Below are 17,190 nucleotides of genomic sequence, written 5' to 3'. Positions count from 1 at the left end.
ATTTTTTTATCCACCCTCATTCATGGAGGAATCAGGAAGAGAGAGGAAAGGGCACTGAGGGAGAAGAACGAGGAGGCAGGGAGATGGAAGAAGGAAGGGAAGAAGAGGAGAGCTCAGATTCCTTTTCCCAGCCCCTCACTGGAATGTTTCCCCCAGATCAGCCTGCAGGAAAACTGGAAGATCCCCTACCCCCCCCCCCCGCCCACTTCTCTGTGGAGTATCTGGAAAGGTCCCTCACCCCTGTGCTGGGATGGTCAAGCCACAGAAGAATTTTGATGTCTCACATATAATCGCAGATGACAGTGATGATGTGGATTCCTCCGCAAGTTCTGTGTAAACAGGTGCTATACACTCCAAAAAGTGCTCCCAATTGTCTGAAAAGCAGAGCCCAGACAGCTGTGTGCTCCCTCCTCCAGCTCCCAGAGCACACTGAGCCACAGGGCCTACCCACTTTCTGACACAGGGCCCACCCCCTTTGTGACACAGGGCCACTGCTGACATCACAGAGGCAAGGTGGGCTGGGGCTGTCTGGCCAGAGCCTTGTGGTTTGCATCCCCCAGATTGGATTAAGGGAGGATTGCTCTTGGCTTTTGTTGGATATTTTAATCCAAGGGAGCCCCGGGGCCTCCCCACAAACCCTGTCTGTATAATGTGTCATGAGAAAAGGAGATTCGACCACAAGGTGCAAAATGATTCTGTGTCAGTCCACTCCAGTAGCTTGCCACTGGCAGCAGCAAAGGGGAAGGTGAAATCCGCACAATGCACCTGGCCAGCTTTGCTGTTCTCTGACATATGAGTAAAAAATTCCTTCCTCACCCCGCAGTGACCATGGAATCCCTGAAGCATGAGCTTGCACTGGCCATCTGTCTCAGCGTGAGCCGCTCCAAATGCTAGTCCAGCCACAGCTGCATCGGTGCCCAGGGCTGAGAGAATAAAAGGGCTGAGAAGATTCTTTCCTAAGGATACACACAGACACTAAATCCCCTCCCAAAAGGCTGCAATAAAAGGCAGTCAGAGCGCAGGCCCCGTGAGTCCCAACAGCATGCTGGAGGCTGTACAACACAGGGGAGGGCACAGGCCCGACCCCAAAGAGCAGAGAATCTCTTGCTTGTTTTATTTGATTTCCCATTCTCTTGAGCAGGATCTTGTTTCAGGAGGAACTTGAGGGAAGTTTGGGGCAGGAGAAAGGGAGAATAATGTTAGCCTGAGGAGTAGCATGGCAGGGGCTTGGCAAGGGAGAGCCAGGGAAGGACACAAAGGGAATGACTGGGAGAGTGGTGGAGGAATGAGCCCAGAGAGCTAGGTGGGGACGAAGTTTGCAAAGACTAAACAAGGAGCAGCACTCAGGTGCTGAATGGAGCTGAGCGAATCAGTGGCTTTTCAGTTTGGGGGCCAGTTGGAGAAATACCAAAAAAAAAAAAAAAATTATTGGTTTGGTTTGGCCTGAAACAAAATTGTTTTGGTTTTTCGTTTCAGGTTGTTTGTGGGTGTTTTTCAACGCCCCTCCCCCCCCCGCTTTTTTTTTAAAGTTGCTTCAATTTCAGAATGAAAAGTGACAACATTTTGCTGTGGAATGGTCCAAACAGATTGGTTTAACTTTTAAAACAAAACATTCCCTTTTGGTGTGTGGCTGAAATGATTTGCTGAATTCATGTGTGATTTGGGTGGCCCTGAGAGATGCATATTTGGGGAATTTGCTAGCTCTAGTGTAGGATCTGCGAGGGAGCCAGGGGAGGGATCAGAATGAGCTGGTCTGACGGGTGAGATGATTTTACAGCGGGCTCTGAAGGGGAATGAGAGGAGATGTGGGGGGAGGGCAGAGTCAATGGGATGGGTGATCAAGGCCTGGAGCAGGTGGGCTGGAGAGGACGAGGGGAGACATGTAGAGACATGGTAAAGGAAGGACTGTTCAGGAAGGACAGGCAGGGCAGAAAAGGTAGGGGAGTTGTATTGTATGTAAGAGAGCAGTATGACTGCTCAGACATCCGGTATGAAACTGCAGAAAAACCTGAGAGTTTCTGGATTAAGTTTAGAAGTGTGAGCAACAAGGGTGATGTCGTGGTGGGAGTCTGCTATAGACCACCAGACCAGGGGCATGAGGTGGACGAGGCTTTCTTCTGGCAACTAAGAGAAGTTACTGGATTGTAGGCCCTGGTTCTCGTGGGAGACTTCAATCACCTTGATATCTGCTGAGAGAGCAATACAGCAGTGCACAGACATTCCAGGAAGTTTTTGGAAACTGTAGGGGACAATTTCCTGGTGCAAGTGCTGGAGGAACCAACTCGGGGCAGAGCTCTTCTTGACCTGCTGCTCACAAACTAGGAAGAATTAGTAGGGGAAGCAAAAGTAGATGGGAACCTGGGAGGCAGTGACCATGAGATAGTCGAATTCAGGATCCTGACACAAGGAAGAAAGGAGAGCAGCAGAATACGGACCCTAGGCTTCAGAAAAGCAGACTTTGACTCCCTTAGGGAACTGATGGGCAGGATCCCCTGGCCCTGGGAGAATAACGTGAGGGGGAAAGGAGTCCAGGAGAGCTGGCTGTATTTTAAAGAATCCTTATTGACGTTGCAGGAACAAACCATCCCAACGTGTAGAAAGAATAGTAAATAACCGTGAAATCCTTGCTGATCTTAAACACCATTAAGAAGCTTACAAGATGTGGAAGATTGGACAAATGACCAGGGAGGAGTATAAAAATACTGCTCAGAGGTGCAGGAATGAAATCAGGAAGGCCAAATGACACTTGGAGTTGCAGCTAGCAAGAGATGTTAAGAGTAACAAGAAGGGTTTCTTCAGGTATGTTAGCAAGAAGAAGAAAGTCAAGGAAAGTGTGGGTCCCTTACTGAATGAGGGAGGCAACCTAGTGACAGAGGATGTGGAAAAAGCTAATGTACTCAATGCTTTTTTTGCCTCTCTCTTCACGAACAAGGTCAGCTCCCAGACTACTGCACTGGGCGGCACAGCATGGGGAGGAGGTGACCAGCCCTCTGTGGAGAAAGAAGTGGTTCAGGACTATTTAGAAAAGCTGGACGAACACAAGTCCATGGGGCCAGATGCGCTGCATCCGAGGGTGCTAAAGGAGTTGGCGGATGTGCTTGCAGAGCCATTGGCCATTATCTTTGAAAAGTCATGGTGATCAGGGGAGGTCCCGGATGTCTGGAAAAAGGCTAATGCCCATCTTTAAAAAAGGGAAGGAGGATCTGGGGAACTACAGGCCAGTCAGCCACACCTCAGTCCCTTGAAAAATTATGGAGCAGGTCCTCAAGGAATCAATTCTGAAGCACTTAGAAAGTGATCAGGAATAGTCAGCATGGATTCATCAAGGGAAAGTTATGCCTGACTAATCTAATTGCCTTCTCTGATGAGATAACTGGCTCTGTGGATGAGGGGAAAGCAGTGGATGTGTTATTCCTTGACTTTAGCAAAGCTTTTGATACGGTCTCCCACAGTATTCTTGCCAGCAAGTTAAAGAAGTATGGGCTGGATGAATGGACTATAAGGTGGATAAAAAGCTGGCTAGATTGTCGGGCTCAACAGATAGTGATCAATGACTCCATGTCTAGTTGGCAGCCGATATCAAGCGGAGTGCCCCAAGGGTTGGTCCTGGGGCCGGTTTTGTTCAATATCTTCCTTAATGATAGGGAGGATGGCCTGGACTGCACCTTCAGCAAGTTTGCAGTTGACACTAACCTGGGAGGAGTGGTCGATACGCTAGAGGGTATGGATAGGATACCGAGGGACTTAGACTAATTGGAGGATTGGCCCAAAAGAAATCTGATGAGGTTCAACAAGGACAAGTGCAGAGTCCTGCACTTAGGACGGAAGAATCCCATGCACCGCTACAGACTAGGGACCAAATGGCTCGGCAGCAGTTCTGCAGAAAAGGACCTAGAGGTTACAGTGGTCGAGAAGCTGGATATGAGTCAGCCTTCTTGGCAACAAGGGCACACTGTTAACGGCATTTTGGGCTGTATAAGTAGGAGCATTGCTAGCAGATCGAGGGACGTGATCAGAAAAGGACCTAGAGGTTACAGTGGTCGAGAAGCTGGATATGAGTCAGCCTTCTTGGCAACAAGGGCACACTGTTAACGGCATTTTGGGCTGTATAAGTAGGAGCATTGCTAGCAGATCGAGGGACGTGATCATTCCCCTCTATTTGATATTCGTGAGGCCTCAACAAAGGCACAGCACACGGTGCGATCAGCCACTCTGAGACCTGGCAAACTTGTACCAGCGTTGGGCTGCTTAGAACATTGCTTTTTGCTACTTCTTTAGTCACTGGATCACAGCAGTGTTGCAAAATATGCAGTCTTGGCCAGCTCGGCCAGACTCTTACTAAACAGAAGGCAAAAGGAGAGGGAGAGGAAAGAGGAGAAATAGGAGGGAAGGAAAATGACACACAAAGGTGGGGGCGGTGGTGACAACAGGAACCAAAGTCTTACATCCTAGGTGGTGTTTGGGCTTTGGCCAGAGCCAGTGGAGGTGGCTGTGTCATCTGGGTCCCTCTCTCTCAGGCCTGGTCTGGACAGGACATTTCTCAGCATCAGGATCATGAAGGCCCAACAGCGTTACGGTGGATCCTGAGGTCCCTAGGAGATGGTGGATGTGGCAGCCATGCGGTGAAGCTCACTTCTTCCTGTCCACCCATCTCCCAGCTAGTCAGAGCACTTCATTCTCCCCCGAAAGTCTTTTTTCTAACGGACCCCAAAGGGAGCGATTGGTGGAATAGTCCTTCCTCTTATTATTTTGTCCACCAATTAGACCTCATTTCCGACACACCAGTTTTGGTCCCTTGATTTCCAGCCCCACAATTCTCTTGTTAACCAGGCATGATCTTAACACTGTCCTCGAGTTACTAATTGGCCTTTCTGTTTTGGCTCATTCAGTCTGTCTCCCTTTCATCAACATTCCCTGTTATGAGTTATTGGAACATTTGATCAACTTTTTATCCACTTACCCAAAGTTAAGCTTACAATCAGGGTAGGCGTACGAGGCCCAAATTATTACAACAGGCTCCACTAGCCTAGCTGGATCATACCGTGGTGGCTTATCTTGCTCTCTCCTCCCCTTGAGCCATTTCTTTATCCCTTCTTCTCTCTATGCTTTTCATTTCCCCTTCATCTTCTCCCTCTCTCTCTCTCTCTCTCTCTCATTCTTTTCTATTCTTTTCCTCTGCACCTCCTCCAACCCCTTTCCCTGGGGCCTGTGTGCTCTTCCCCTGAGTTTCCCCAGCTCGCCTTCCCTCCAGGCCTCCCTGTTTTCTCTCTCTTCTCCCCCCCGCCTCTTTCTTTCCTTCCTTCTGTCCCTTTTTGGCTCTTCCTCCCTCAACCCACTTGCTCCCCATTCCCCATGGGTGTCTTTCCCTAGTGCCTGTCTCTGCTCCATGCCTCCTCTCCCTGTTTTTTCCTACCCATATAGGTACACACCCATGTACTTTCTCTCTCTGTATCCACACACTCACACAGAGTGACTGAGGAAGAGTCTAATTTAGAATGAATCAAAGCTCTTGACTCTCTTAAGTCAAACTATAGGATGGTCCCTGGCTCCAGCTTTCTGATTATCTCAATGTTCCTTTGTAACAAGAATATCTTGTCCTCCCAACACCAGGCAGTATTGTCAGGGGCATTTGCTCTTCCAGTATGCCACTGAGGAGCAGTTTTGTGGCCACGAGAGATGCAAAAATAGTTTAGAATTGTTCAGTGGATGCATATTTTCACTGGGCATTCCAGGGACTCAGTCAAAGGGGTGGGAAGCAATATGGCTGCTGCTAGGTCTCTTTGACCCATGTGTGAGGAAAGTTCCTCTCTCTCTACAGTCTCTCCAAAGTGTTTGTCATTCAAAGTGCTTTAGCAAGGTGGGTGAGGAGTATTATCTCCATTTTACAGATGGGGAAACTGAGGCACAGATTGGGGAAGGTCAACATTCTCAAAAGCAGCTACTGATTTTTGGATGCCTTCATTTCTTGTGCCCAACTGTGGACACCTGGGGGCTGATTTTCAGTGGGGCTGTGGAGCCAGTGCTCCCATTGCCTTCAACTGAATTTGGGGCTAGAGCTGGTCTGGAGGTAAAAGGCGTCTGCATGGAGAGCCCTAGCCTTATGCGGTGCTCTGGGGATGTGCAGCGCTTGTGGCTTTCTTCCATCTTGGCCCCCTACCAGGATGATGTGGAGGTATCTCAGCTCGGGTCTCCTCAGGGAGATTTCCTCCCCCAGAGCCTTCTACCATGAGCTCTGCCCCAAGTTGGTTCGTCCAGCACTTGCACCAGGAAATTGTCCCCTACACTTTCCACTTCTACCATGGGTTTGACCATGGGGGTGGGATGACTTAGCCGCAGAATCCCAAGAAACTGCATCCTGAAAACAATTCAGGTCAGATCAAAACCCTCATTGGACAAAGGATCATGGTGCAGTATGAGTGAATGGCAAGAACAAGCAACGGCGGTGTGGGACTTTCTGTACTCTGCTACTTTCTGGAAGCCAAATTCTGCAACACGGGAAATTCATAGGGCCCAAATTCTTCTCTTACAGAGATGTATCTTTAAATGACTGCCCTTGTCTGATTTCTAGCTCCATAATAGCCCATGCTTATTAAACTCTTAGGGGACAATGTGAATGCCTATTGAGCACATTTGCAGAAGTGGAGACAGAGAGTGTTTATTTTTGAGTTACATGATTGAGTTCAAGCTTCCCTGGCTGCTCACACTTCTGGGAATGATTTCAGCAACTGTTCTGATCTTCAGAGAAGTTGTCACAACGAAGGCCCCGATCTTACAAGCTGATCATTGCGGGTGGCTCACTGCACCTAGGATGAAGCTCACAGAAGACTTTGCAGGCGTCCACCTACACGGAGCTGCTAGCAGGGTTTGAGCCTGAGAGGGTTTGAAATGGGGTCCCCTTTCTACCTATGATTCATTTACAATGCAGCTGATGTAACAGTGACAACATAGTGGTGTGAGTAAAAGTATTTGAAGGTGTAAAACTGCCATACAATGGGGTCAAACTCAGTAAAAGTCCCAGGGCTATCACTAATTAAAATGGATTAATCATCTCTCTTGCGTGCAGAGATGACTATAAAGTAGCACATGAAAGGGAGGTGTTTGTGAATGCTGAGATGAAAAGTCATATTCTTTCAAAGATCCCAGTTTACAAAGTCTGCTGCAGTTTCCACGGTAAACATCTGATGAAGTGAGCTGTAGCTCACGAAAGCTCATGCTCAAATAAATTCGTTAGTCTCTAAGGTGCCACAAGTACTCCTTTTCTTTTTGCGAATACAGACTAACACGGCTGTTCCTCTGAAAAATGAGATGAGTGTGGGTGGACCCCTGCGGCTGTACGGCGCTCAGACATGTTTGGGGGCCAAAGCCACTGATCCTCTAACTGATCCACATTGTTATGAATTACACCTGAGAGGACATGCACACAAATGCTACGAATTATACCTGATAGGTCACACACAGTTCGAATCTAGGCTGAGGCACAGAAACATTCCACAACTGCAGAGTTCCCAAAAGACACTAAGTTTATTACGCTCGAGCGTGGTGCCCCCCTGCTAGCCAGGAGGGGACCCTGAATACAGATTATACAAAGGTTATATACTTTTTAGCAAAGCATGTTGCCCTCGTGCATCGGAAACCTTAGCCAATAAACAAACCCTTGTCTTATCTACCACCTATCCCTGCTTGGTGCATTCCTCGTGCTATACCAGTATGTTAATTACACAGCATGGTCCTAAAGTCATGCATCAGTAACCTTTATTATCAGGATGGGAGACACATCAAGTCCAAGAGACAGGGAGTTAGAGACTGACAAAAACCAGATACTGGGAGTCAAGGCAGGCTGGAGACAAGGAGGAGGAATTTCACAGGGATTCAGTATCTAAGGATCACTCCTCCTGGTGTATGATGTGCTGGGATTTAAACAATGGTGGGCCCCAAACCAAAATGGAGTCACATGTGCTAACTGTTCCTTAACAATCTGGAAGGACTTTTGTGCATGTGCAGAGCCCCAGTGAAGTCGATTAGACTATTCACATGAGCAAACTCATGCAGAAGTGACACAATCCCGCAAATGGGTCCACTTGGGGGGATCCCTGCATGCATGTGGCAGACCCTCGTTGGCTTCCATGGAGCTCCTTGTAGGTAGGTGTAAGGACTCGAGTGCGCAGGGCAGCTTCTGGAATCCTGGCCAGTGTTTGCAGGGACAGGGCCTGATTTAAAACAAGATGCAACAAGTGAGTGTGACGAACACTAGGAGGAAAGGGCATGTGAAATGAGAGTGACAGGAACAAGTCCAGCCTGGTCCATGGGCTAGTTGTGTGTGGTTGGTTTGTGGGTATTTTTATATCATAGATTACCCTATGTGGTTCTGTTTGGGAGTGTGTGTGTGTTTTCTCACATCTCTGCCTGTTTGTAGTCTGTCTTGTAGAATCATAGAAATGTAGGACTGGAAGGGATCTTGAAAGGTCATTGAGTCCATCCCCCTACCTTCACAGCAGGACCAAGTACCATCCCTGACAGGTTTTTGCCCTAAATGGCCCCCTCAAGGGCTGAGCTCACAACCCTGGGTTTAGCAGGCCAATGCTCAAACCACTGAGCTACCCCTCCTGTGGCCCCATTACTGTAGCAGTTCAGCACCTCCCAATCTTTAAGGTCTTTATCCTCACACCGCCGCTGGGAGGCAGGGCAGGGCTGTGGCCCCCTTGCCGGGGTGGGGACCTGAGGCAGGAGAAGGTAGGACTCCAGTGGGGTTTAGGTGCCTAAACCCGGGAGGATCTGGGCCCAGGGGACTGGCCCCCCGCGGCCCTGGGAGCCTGCGGCACGGCAGGGCCTGGTTCCGCGGCAATCCCGGGGCTGACCCCATGGCCGTTCACAGCCGGGCCCGGTCCCCTCCCCAGAGCGGCGCGAGGGACCCGCCGGGGCGCGCGTCCCGCTCTTTCCCGCAGCCGCCGCAGGGGGAGCCCGGGCCAGGAACCGGGGCCCGGGGAGCGGAGGCGGAGCCCGGATTGCCCGTTGCCAGGCGACAGGGAGAAGCGGGACCCAGGCCCCGCCCCCAGGGCGCTCCCTCCCCACCGTGCCCCCCGGCACCGCACATGCGCAGTAGCCCACAGGTGCAGGATCCCGGCGGCCGGACTCCGGAGCTGTGTCTCCGCCCTGGCCAGGCCCCGGCGCCGAGGCCCCGGCGCAGGAGCGGGCCGAGACGTTCCTCTCCGAGCCCTGCTTCGCCGACGGCAGCCTCCGGGGCAGGCGGGAGCCGGACCGGGCCGCCGCTAGCGCCGCCCCCTCCGGCCGGGAAAGAGCGGCCTGCGGGCGCCCCCCGAGCCGGTGTCCTGCGGGGTGCCGCTCGGCGTAGGAACGTGCCACGTCTGGGCACTGAGCATGCTCCGTTCATCTGCTGAAGCCGCTGCCCTTCCCCCTGCCCTTACACCCGCAGGACTCTGCGGACGGCTTCTGGCGGGGGGGCAAAGGGGGCGGAGCGGGGGGCAAAGGGGGCGGAGCGGGGGGCGGGGCTAGGGAGTGAGCAGGGGGCGGAAATTGGCTGGTGGGGGGGGGTCTGCGGCTGGAGGCAGCGGCAGGAGAGGGGCGAAAGGGAAAATCAGGAAGGGGGGGCGCTGGCAGAGGGTGTCCGAGGGAAAACCCGGCCCAGGCAGGGGCACAGGCGCCTGTAGGTCTCGCTGTGTCAGGCGGCCCCTGGGCTCGGTGTGACGGGTCGCCCGTCCGCTGGACCTGTCTTTGATCCTGCTTCGATTGTCCCCGTCAATTAATCAGCGTTTTAAATACATTGTTTTAAAAATTCCCAGAGGGGGGAATCTGTGATTTTAAAGGGTTCCTTAATTCACCAGAGGAAGGTTGAACAAGACCCCTTTGGCTTGAAGTCGATGTCACAAAATCCCGACTGGAAATGACCATTTATAACAGTGAAGCTAATTATCCAGCGCCACAAGCGCCGCAAGGGACGGGGTCGATTCCCCATCACTTGCAGTTTGTAACTTAAGGTCGCGGCTCTGGCTGCGAGACACCCGGTGTGTGGGTGCCCCTGTTCCCCTTTTATAACCTCCAGTACATGGGATCCTTCAGGATCCCCGGCGTGCGGGTGCTCCCCCCCCCATCCAGGATGCCCGGTGGGTGTGTGGACAAAAAGAGACCGCGTCTCACCGGCTTGCCCAGGCTACGCTGCAGGGACTATTCACAGGCGCGATCCCACTAGGGCTCGGCAGGGGGGTTTTGACCTGCTCCGTTTCCGACCTGGGCCGGTTCACCCCTCCTTAGGCAACCTGGTGACCCCAAGCTCCCCAGGGCTCACCATATCGCTGCCGAGCTTAGTGCGGACACCCGCTCGGCACCGCCCGCCGCAGCCTAGAACCCCCGAGCTCCAGCGATCCGCCGGCCTCAGCCTCCCCAGGAGCTGGGATCACAGGCGCCTGCCACGGCGCCCGGCTGGGTTTCCCCGCTCCCATCTCCGGCTTTAAACGGCGCTGGGGAGCTGTGTGCCTTGGCCAGACGGGGGCAGGCTGCCATGGGGGAATGCTCCTGCTCCCCCCGGGCTCTCCTGTCGGTGTGTGGGCTCCGCTGTCCTCCCAGAGCAGACCCGGGTCCCGGGCTGGTTCGGTGCCCGCATCCCCCGTCCAGGAGCCCAGGTGCGGGGAGCCCCGCCCCGCATACAGAATCCTGGACGTGTCGGTGTCCGTCCCTCTGTAGAGGATCCGGGAGTGTGGATGCCCTTGTCTCCCCATGCAAGATCCTGGGTGTGTGGGTGCCACTCTCCCCCCACAGATCTCTGGTGCGTGGGTGCCGCTGTTCGCCCTTACAGGGTCCCTGGTGCATGGGTGCCTCCCTCCACCCCAATTCAGGATCCCCAGGGTGTGAGTGCTCCCACCCCCGATAAAAGAGCGGGGGGGTGTATAAGAAGAGACGGGCTCTCGCTGTGTTGCCCAGGGGTGCTCCAGCAGCTGTTCACGGGTTCAGCAGTCCCCCTATCAATCCCCGCGGGAGTTTTAACTTGCTCCGGGGGGGGCCCTCCTTAGGGAACCTGGGGACCCCGAACTTCCCAGAATCACCATCTTAACGCCAACCTTAGCACAGACACCTGCTCAGCATAGCAGGGTGCAGCCCTGAACTCCGCCAGCTCGCCTCAGCCTCCTACTACATAGCCAGGATTACACACAACGCAGGAGCCCTTCTACCCAGCGTGCCCAGGTCCCTCCCAGCCCCCGCTTGCAACGCGGCTGGTCAGTTCCACCCTTCGGCCAGACGGGGGCAGCACTAGCGGTCTCATCTAAATGCTGTTTGCATTTGACCCTTCAGATCGCAAATTAACACCCACAGACAGAGCTGTAAAAAAACCAGTTTGTCTGGCAACTTCCACCTTCTCTGTACGTATATCTATATCTTCTTACTGTATGTTCCATTCTGTGCATCCGATGAAGTGGGCTGTAGCCCACAAAAGCTTATGCTCAAATAAATGTGTTAGTCTCTAAGGTGCCGCAAGTCCTCCTGTTCTTTTTGCGGATACTGCTCTGAAACCGGACAGATCTCTGAGTGCAAGCCAAATCCTTCGACAAACTAAAAATCTAAGCAGCAACTCCCCTTAGAAAGATCAGGATTTTTGCCTTAAAAAACGAGGAAAACGTGCACTGTTCCGTTCTATCTACAGGAGAGATTGAAACCCAATGATTGTAAATCAAGATCGCAGCTTTTGCTGCAATATACCTGGTGTGTGGGTGTCCCTGTTCCCCCCTTCAGAACCTCTGGCACATGGTGCCTCCCTCCTCCTAATTTAGGATCCCCACTGTGTGGGTGCTCCCATCCTTCCCCATCCAGGATCCCCGGTGGGAGTCTGAATAAAAAGAGACCGTGTCTCACTGTCTTGCCCAGGCTAAGCTGCAGGGGCTATTCACAGGCATGATCCCACTACTGATTGGCACAGGAGTTTTGGCCTGCTCCATTTCCAGCCTGGGCCAGTTCACCCCTCCTTAGACAACTGGGTGACCCCAGGCTCTCCAGGGATCACCATATTGATGCCAAGCTTAGTGCAGACACCTGATCGGCACCACCCGCTGCAGCCTAGAACTCCTGAGCTCAAGCCATCTGCCGGCCTCAGCCTCCCAAGTAACCAGGATTACAGGCCCAAGCCACAGTGCCCAGCTGGTTTCATGCTCTCCCACTTCCAACTCTGGACTCTGCTGGTGAGTTCTGTGCTCTGACAGTGTGAAACTGGAGCATGGAACTGAACTAATGCTCTGAATGTTATTTGCATTGTGCACTGCACATGGAGGGTAACACACAGGACACTGATCTTTGAGCACAACCCTCATCCTGAGGAAGGGGGGTGGGGGGCAGTATGAAAAGAGACTGGCTCTCACTGTCCTGCCTAGGCATTGTTACAGCAGCTGTTCACAGGTGCAATCCCACTATCAATCAGCAGGGGAGTTTTGACCTGCTCCATTTCTAACCTGGGCTGGTTTGCTCCTCCTTAGGTAACCTGGGGACCCCAAATTTCCCAGAAATCACCATATTGATGCCGACCTTACCACAGAGACATGCTCAGCACACCAGGGTGCGGCCCCGAACTCTGACAACAGCTTAAGCCTCTCGTCCTACAAAACTAGCATTGCAGGTACAAGTCTTTAAATCCAGTTTGTCTCCATCTGTCCCCGCTCCAGCTTTGAATTCTAAGCTTTGTCCAGACGGGACAGCATAGAACTCAGCTAATGCTCCACGTTGCTTTTGCATTTCCCTCTTCACATTGGAGGTTAAAACCCAGCAGAAGATCTTTGAAGAGAAGCCGAATAGTTCCCCCAATCCAGAGCGTTAGTAGCAGCTTTCCCAGAAAAGTGCCGAGGTCACCACTGAAGTAAAAGAAAAGCTAGAGCGCTGTCTCCAGGTTCCTACATTGGGCCCATCACTGTGGTGTCTGACAGCTGCAAGGAGAAACCAGGGGAAATGTTTTCATAGAGTTAAGGGCAGAAGGGACCATTAGATCATCGAGTCTGACCCCTGTATAACTCAGGACATAGAATTACACCAAGGCTCATGTTGAACCCAAAGACCTTAGACAGACAAAAGTATTTCAGCCCTTAGGAGGCTAAACTGGGTACCAGAGGCAGAGAACAAGGTTCCCCCAAGGCAATGGCGGGTGAAATACGCCCAGATGATCCCAGCAGTCGATGCACACCCAGAGGTGGGTGTCCCTGTTCCTCCTGCCATTAAAAACAGGTATGTAGGTGCCCCTATGCCTCCTGCCCTTTTGAATACTTGATCTGTGCGTGGCCCCCTCCAGATAAGAGTCCTTCATGTGGTTTCTCTCCCTTCACCTCCAAATAGGAATAGTGTGTAGAGAGGATGGGAGGAAGGATTCCGGGAGGAAGCACGAGCAGGAGCGTGTGAGAGGGGAGGGCTCCTGCCTCATACTGAGAATGTGGGGCGATCAGTGGGTTATCTCAAGTGCCTATGTCAAGGTTCCTCCCCCACTCTGAACTCTAGGGTACAGATGTGGGGACCTGCATGAAAAACCTCCTAAGCTTATCTTTACCAGCTTAGGTCAAAACTTCCCCAAGGTACAAAATATTCCACCCTTTGTCCTTGGACTGGCCACTACCACCACCAAACTAATACTGGTTACTGGGGAAGAGCTGTTTGGACACGTCTTTCCCCCCAAAATACTTCCCAAAACTTTGCACCCCACTTCCTGGACAAGGTTTGGTAAAAAGCCTCACCAATTTGCCTAGGTGACTACAGACCCAGACCCTTGGATCTTAAGAACAATGAACAATCCTCCCAACACTTGCACCCCCCCTTTCCTGGGAAATATTGGATAAAAAGCCTCACCAATTTGCATAGGTGACCACAGACCCAAACCCTTGGATCTGAGAACAATGAAAAAGCATTCAGTTTTCTTACAAGAAGACTTTTAATAAAAATAGAAGTAAATAGAAACAAAGAAATCCCCCCTGTAAAATCAGGATGGTAGATATCTTACAGGGTAATTAGATTCAAAACATAGAGAACCCCTCTAGGCAAAACCTTAAGTTACAAAAAAGATACACGGACAGAAATAGTTATTCTATTCAGCACAGTTCTTTTCTCAGCCATTTAAAGAAATCATAATCTAACATGTACCTAGCTAGATTACTTACTAAAAGTTCTAAGACTCCATTCCTGGTCTATCCCCGGCAAAGACAGACTATAGACAGACACACAGACCCTTTGTTTCTCTCCCTCCTCCCAGCTTTTGAAAGTATCTTGTGTCCTCATTGGTCATTTTGGTCTGGTGCCAGCGAGGTTACCTTTAGCTTCTTAACCCTTTACAGGTGAGAGGAGCTTTCCCCTGTCCAGGAGGGATTTTAAAGGGGTTTACCCTTCCCTTTATATTTATGACAGCCTATATACAAATGCACAAAGCCTGGGAAACAAGCAGGGAGAACTGGAGGTCCTGGCAAAGTCAGGGAATTATGATGTGATTGGAATAACAGAGACTTGGTGGGATAACTCGCATGACTGGAGTACTGTCATGGATGGGTATAAACTGTTCAGGAAGGACAGGGAGGCCAGAAAAGGTGGGGGAGTTGCACTGTATGTAAGGGAGCAGTATGACTGCTCAGAACTCAAGTATGAAACTGCAGAAAAACCTGAGTGTCTCTGGATTAAGTTTAGAAGTGTGAGCAACAAGGGTGATGTCGTGGTGGGAGTCTGCTATAGACCACCGGACCAGGGGGATGAGGTGGACAAGGCTTTCTTCCGGCAACTCGCAGAAGCTACTAGATCACACGCCCTGGTTCTCATGGATGACTTCAATCACCCTGATATCTGCTGGGAGAGCAATACAGCGGTGCACAGGCAATCCAGGAAGTTTTTGGAAAGCGTAGGGGACAATTTCCTGGTGCAAGTGCTGGAGGAACCAACTAGGGGCAGAGCTCTTCTTTACCTGCTGCTCACAAACCGGGAAGAATTAGTAGGGGAAGCTAAAGTGGATGGGAACCTGGGAGGCAGTGACCATGAGTTGGTCGAGTTCAGGATCCTGACACAGGGAAGAAAGGAAAGCAGCAGAATACGGACCCTGGACTTCAGAAAAGCAGACTTTGACTCCCTCAGGGAACTGATGGGCAGGATCCCCTGGGAGAATAACATGAGAGGGAAAGGAGTCCAGGAGAGCTGGCTGTATTTTATAGAATCCTTATTGTGGTGACAGGGACAAACCATCCTGATATGTAGACAGAATAGTAAATATGGCAGGCGACCAGCTTGGCTTAACAGTGAAATCCTTGCTGATCTTAAACACAAAAAAGAGGCTTACAAGAAGTGGAAGATTGGACAAATGACCAGGGATGAGTATAAAAATATTGCTCGGGTATGTAGGAATGAAATCAGGAAGGCTAAATCACACCTGGAGTTGCAGCTAGCGAGAGATGTTAAGAGTAACAAGAAGGGTTTCTTCAGGTATGTTGGCAACAAGAAGAAAGCCAAGAAAAGTGTGGGCCCCTTACTGAATGAGGGAGGCAACCTAGTGACAGAGGATGTGGAAAAGCTAATGTACTCAAATGCTTTTTTTGCGTCTGTCTTCACGAACAAGGTCAGCTCCCAGACGACTGCACTGGGCAGCACAGCATGGGGAGGAGGTGACCAGCCCTCTGTGGAGAAAGAAGTGGTTCGGGACTATTTAGAAAAACTGGACGTGCACAAGTCCATGGGGCCGGATGCGCTGCATCCGAGAGTGCTAAAGGAATTGGCGAATGTGATTGCAGAGCCATTGGCCATTATCTTTGAAAACTTATGGCGATCGGGGAAAGTCCCGGAAGACTGGAAAAAGGCTAATGTAGTGCCCATCTTTAAAAAAGGGAAGAAGGAGGATCCTGGGAACTACAGACCAGTCAGCCTCACCTCAGTCCCCGGAAAAATCATGGAGCAGGTCCTCAAGGAATCAATTCTGAAGCACTTAGAGGAGAGGAAAGTGATCAGGAACAGTCAGCATGGATTCATCAAGGGAAAGTCATGCCTGACTAATCTAATTGCCTTCTATGATGAGATAACTAGTTCTGTGGATGAAGGGAAAGCAGTGGACATGTTATTCCTTGACTTTAGCAAAGCTTTTGACACGGTCTCCCACAGTATTCTTGTCAGCAAGTTAAAGAAGTATGGGCTGGATGGATACACTACAAGGTGGGTAGAAAGTTGGCTAGATTGTCGGGCTCAGTGGGTAGTGATCAATGGCTCCATGTCTAGTTGGCAGCCGGTATCTTCTAGCGGAGTCCCCCAAGGGTCGGTCCTGGGGCCGGTTTTGTTCAATATCTTCATAAATGATCTGGAGGATGGTGTGGATTGCACCCTCAGCAAGTTTGCAGATTACACTAAACTGGGAGGAGTGGTAGATATGCTGGAGGGTAGGGATAGGATACAGAGAGACCTAGACAAATTGGAGGATTGGGCCAAAAGAAATCTGATGAGGTTCAACAAGCACAAGTGCAGAGTCCTGCACTTAGGACGGAAGAATTCAATGCACCGCTGCAGACTAGGGACCGAATGGCTAGGCAGCAGTTCTGCAGAGAAGGATGTAGGGGTGACAGTGGATGAGAAGCTGGATAGGAGTCAACAGCGTGCCCTTGTTGCCAAGAAGCCCAATGGCATTTTGGGGTGTATAAGTAGGGGCATAGCGAGCAGATCGAGGGACGTGATCGTTCCCCTCTATTCGACATTGGTGAGGCCTCATCTGGAGTACTGTGTCCAGTTTTGGGCCGCACACTACAAGAAGGATATGGAGAAATTGGAGAGAGTCCAGCGAAGGGCAACAAAAATGATTAGGGGGCTGGAGCACATGACTTATGAGGAGAGGCTGAGGGAACTGGGATTGTTTAGTCTGCAGAAGAGAAGAATGAGGGGGGATTTGATAGCTGCTTTCAACTACCTGAGAGGTGGTTCCAGAGAGGATGGTTCTAGACTATTCTCAGTGGTAGTAGAGGACAGGACAAGGAGTAATGGTCTCAAGTTGCAGTGGGGGAGGTTTAGGTTGGATATTAGGAAAAACTTTTTCACTAGGAGGGTGGTGAGACACTGGAATGCGTTACCTAGGGAGGTGGTGGAATCTCCTTCCTTAGAAGTTTTTAGGTCAGGCTTGACAAAGCCCTGGCTGGGATGATTTAATTGGGGATTGGTCCTGCTTTGAGCAGGGGGTTGGACTAGATGACCTCCAGAGGTCCCTTC

General features: G+C 51.1%; 1 long non-coding RNA gene across 1 annotated transcript; it reads right to left on the bottom strand.

Moving 5' to 3' along the window:
- Positions 1-7,502: 7,502 nt before the first annotated feature.
- LOC142072375 (uncharacterized) lies at positions 7,503-9,351 on the bottom strand. Its single transcript, XR_012668774.1, has 2 exons — positions 9,090-9,351; positions 7,503-8,207 (listed from the first exon to the last, which is right to left on the bottom strand). It is a non-coding gene; the product is annotated as an uncharacterized LOC142072375 (long non-coding RNA).
- Between the last annotated feature and the right edge of the window lie 7,839 nt (positions 9,352-17,190).

Source organism: Caretta caretta, chromosome 6 (assembly GCF_965140235.1).
Source record: "Caretta caretta isolate rCarCar2 chromosome 6, rCarCar1.hap1, whole genome shotgun sequence".
Lineage (NCBI taxonomy): Eukaryota > Metazoa > Chordata > Testudines > Cheloniidae > Caretta > Caretta caretta.
The sequence above is the reverse complement of the archived record's forward strand: the minus strand, read 5'-3'. Positions and strand labels throughout refer to the sequence as shown.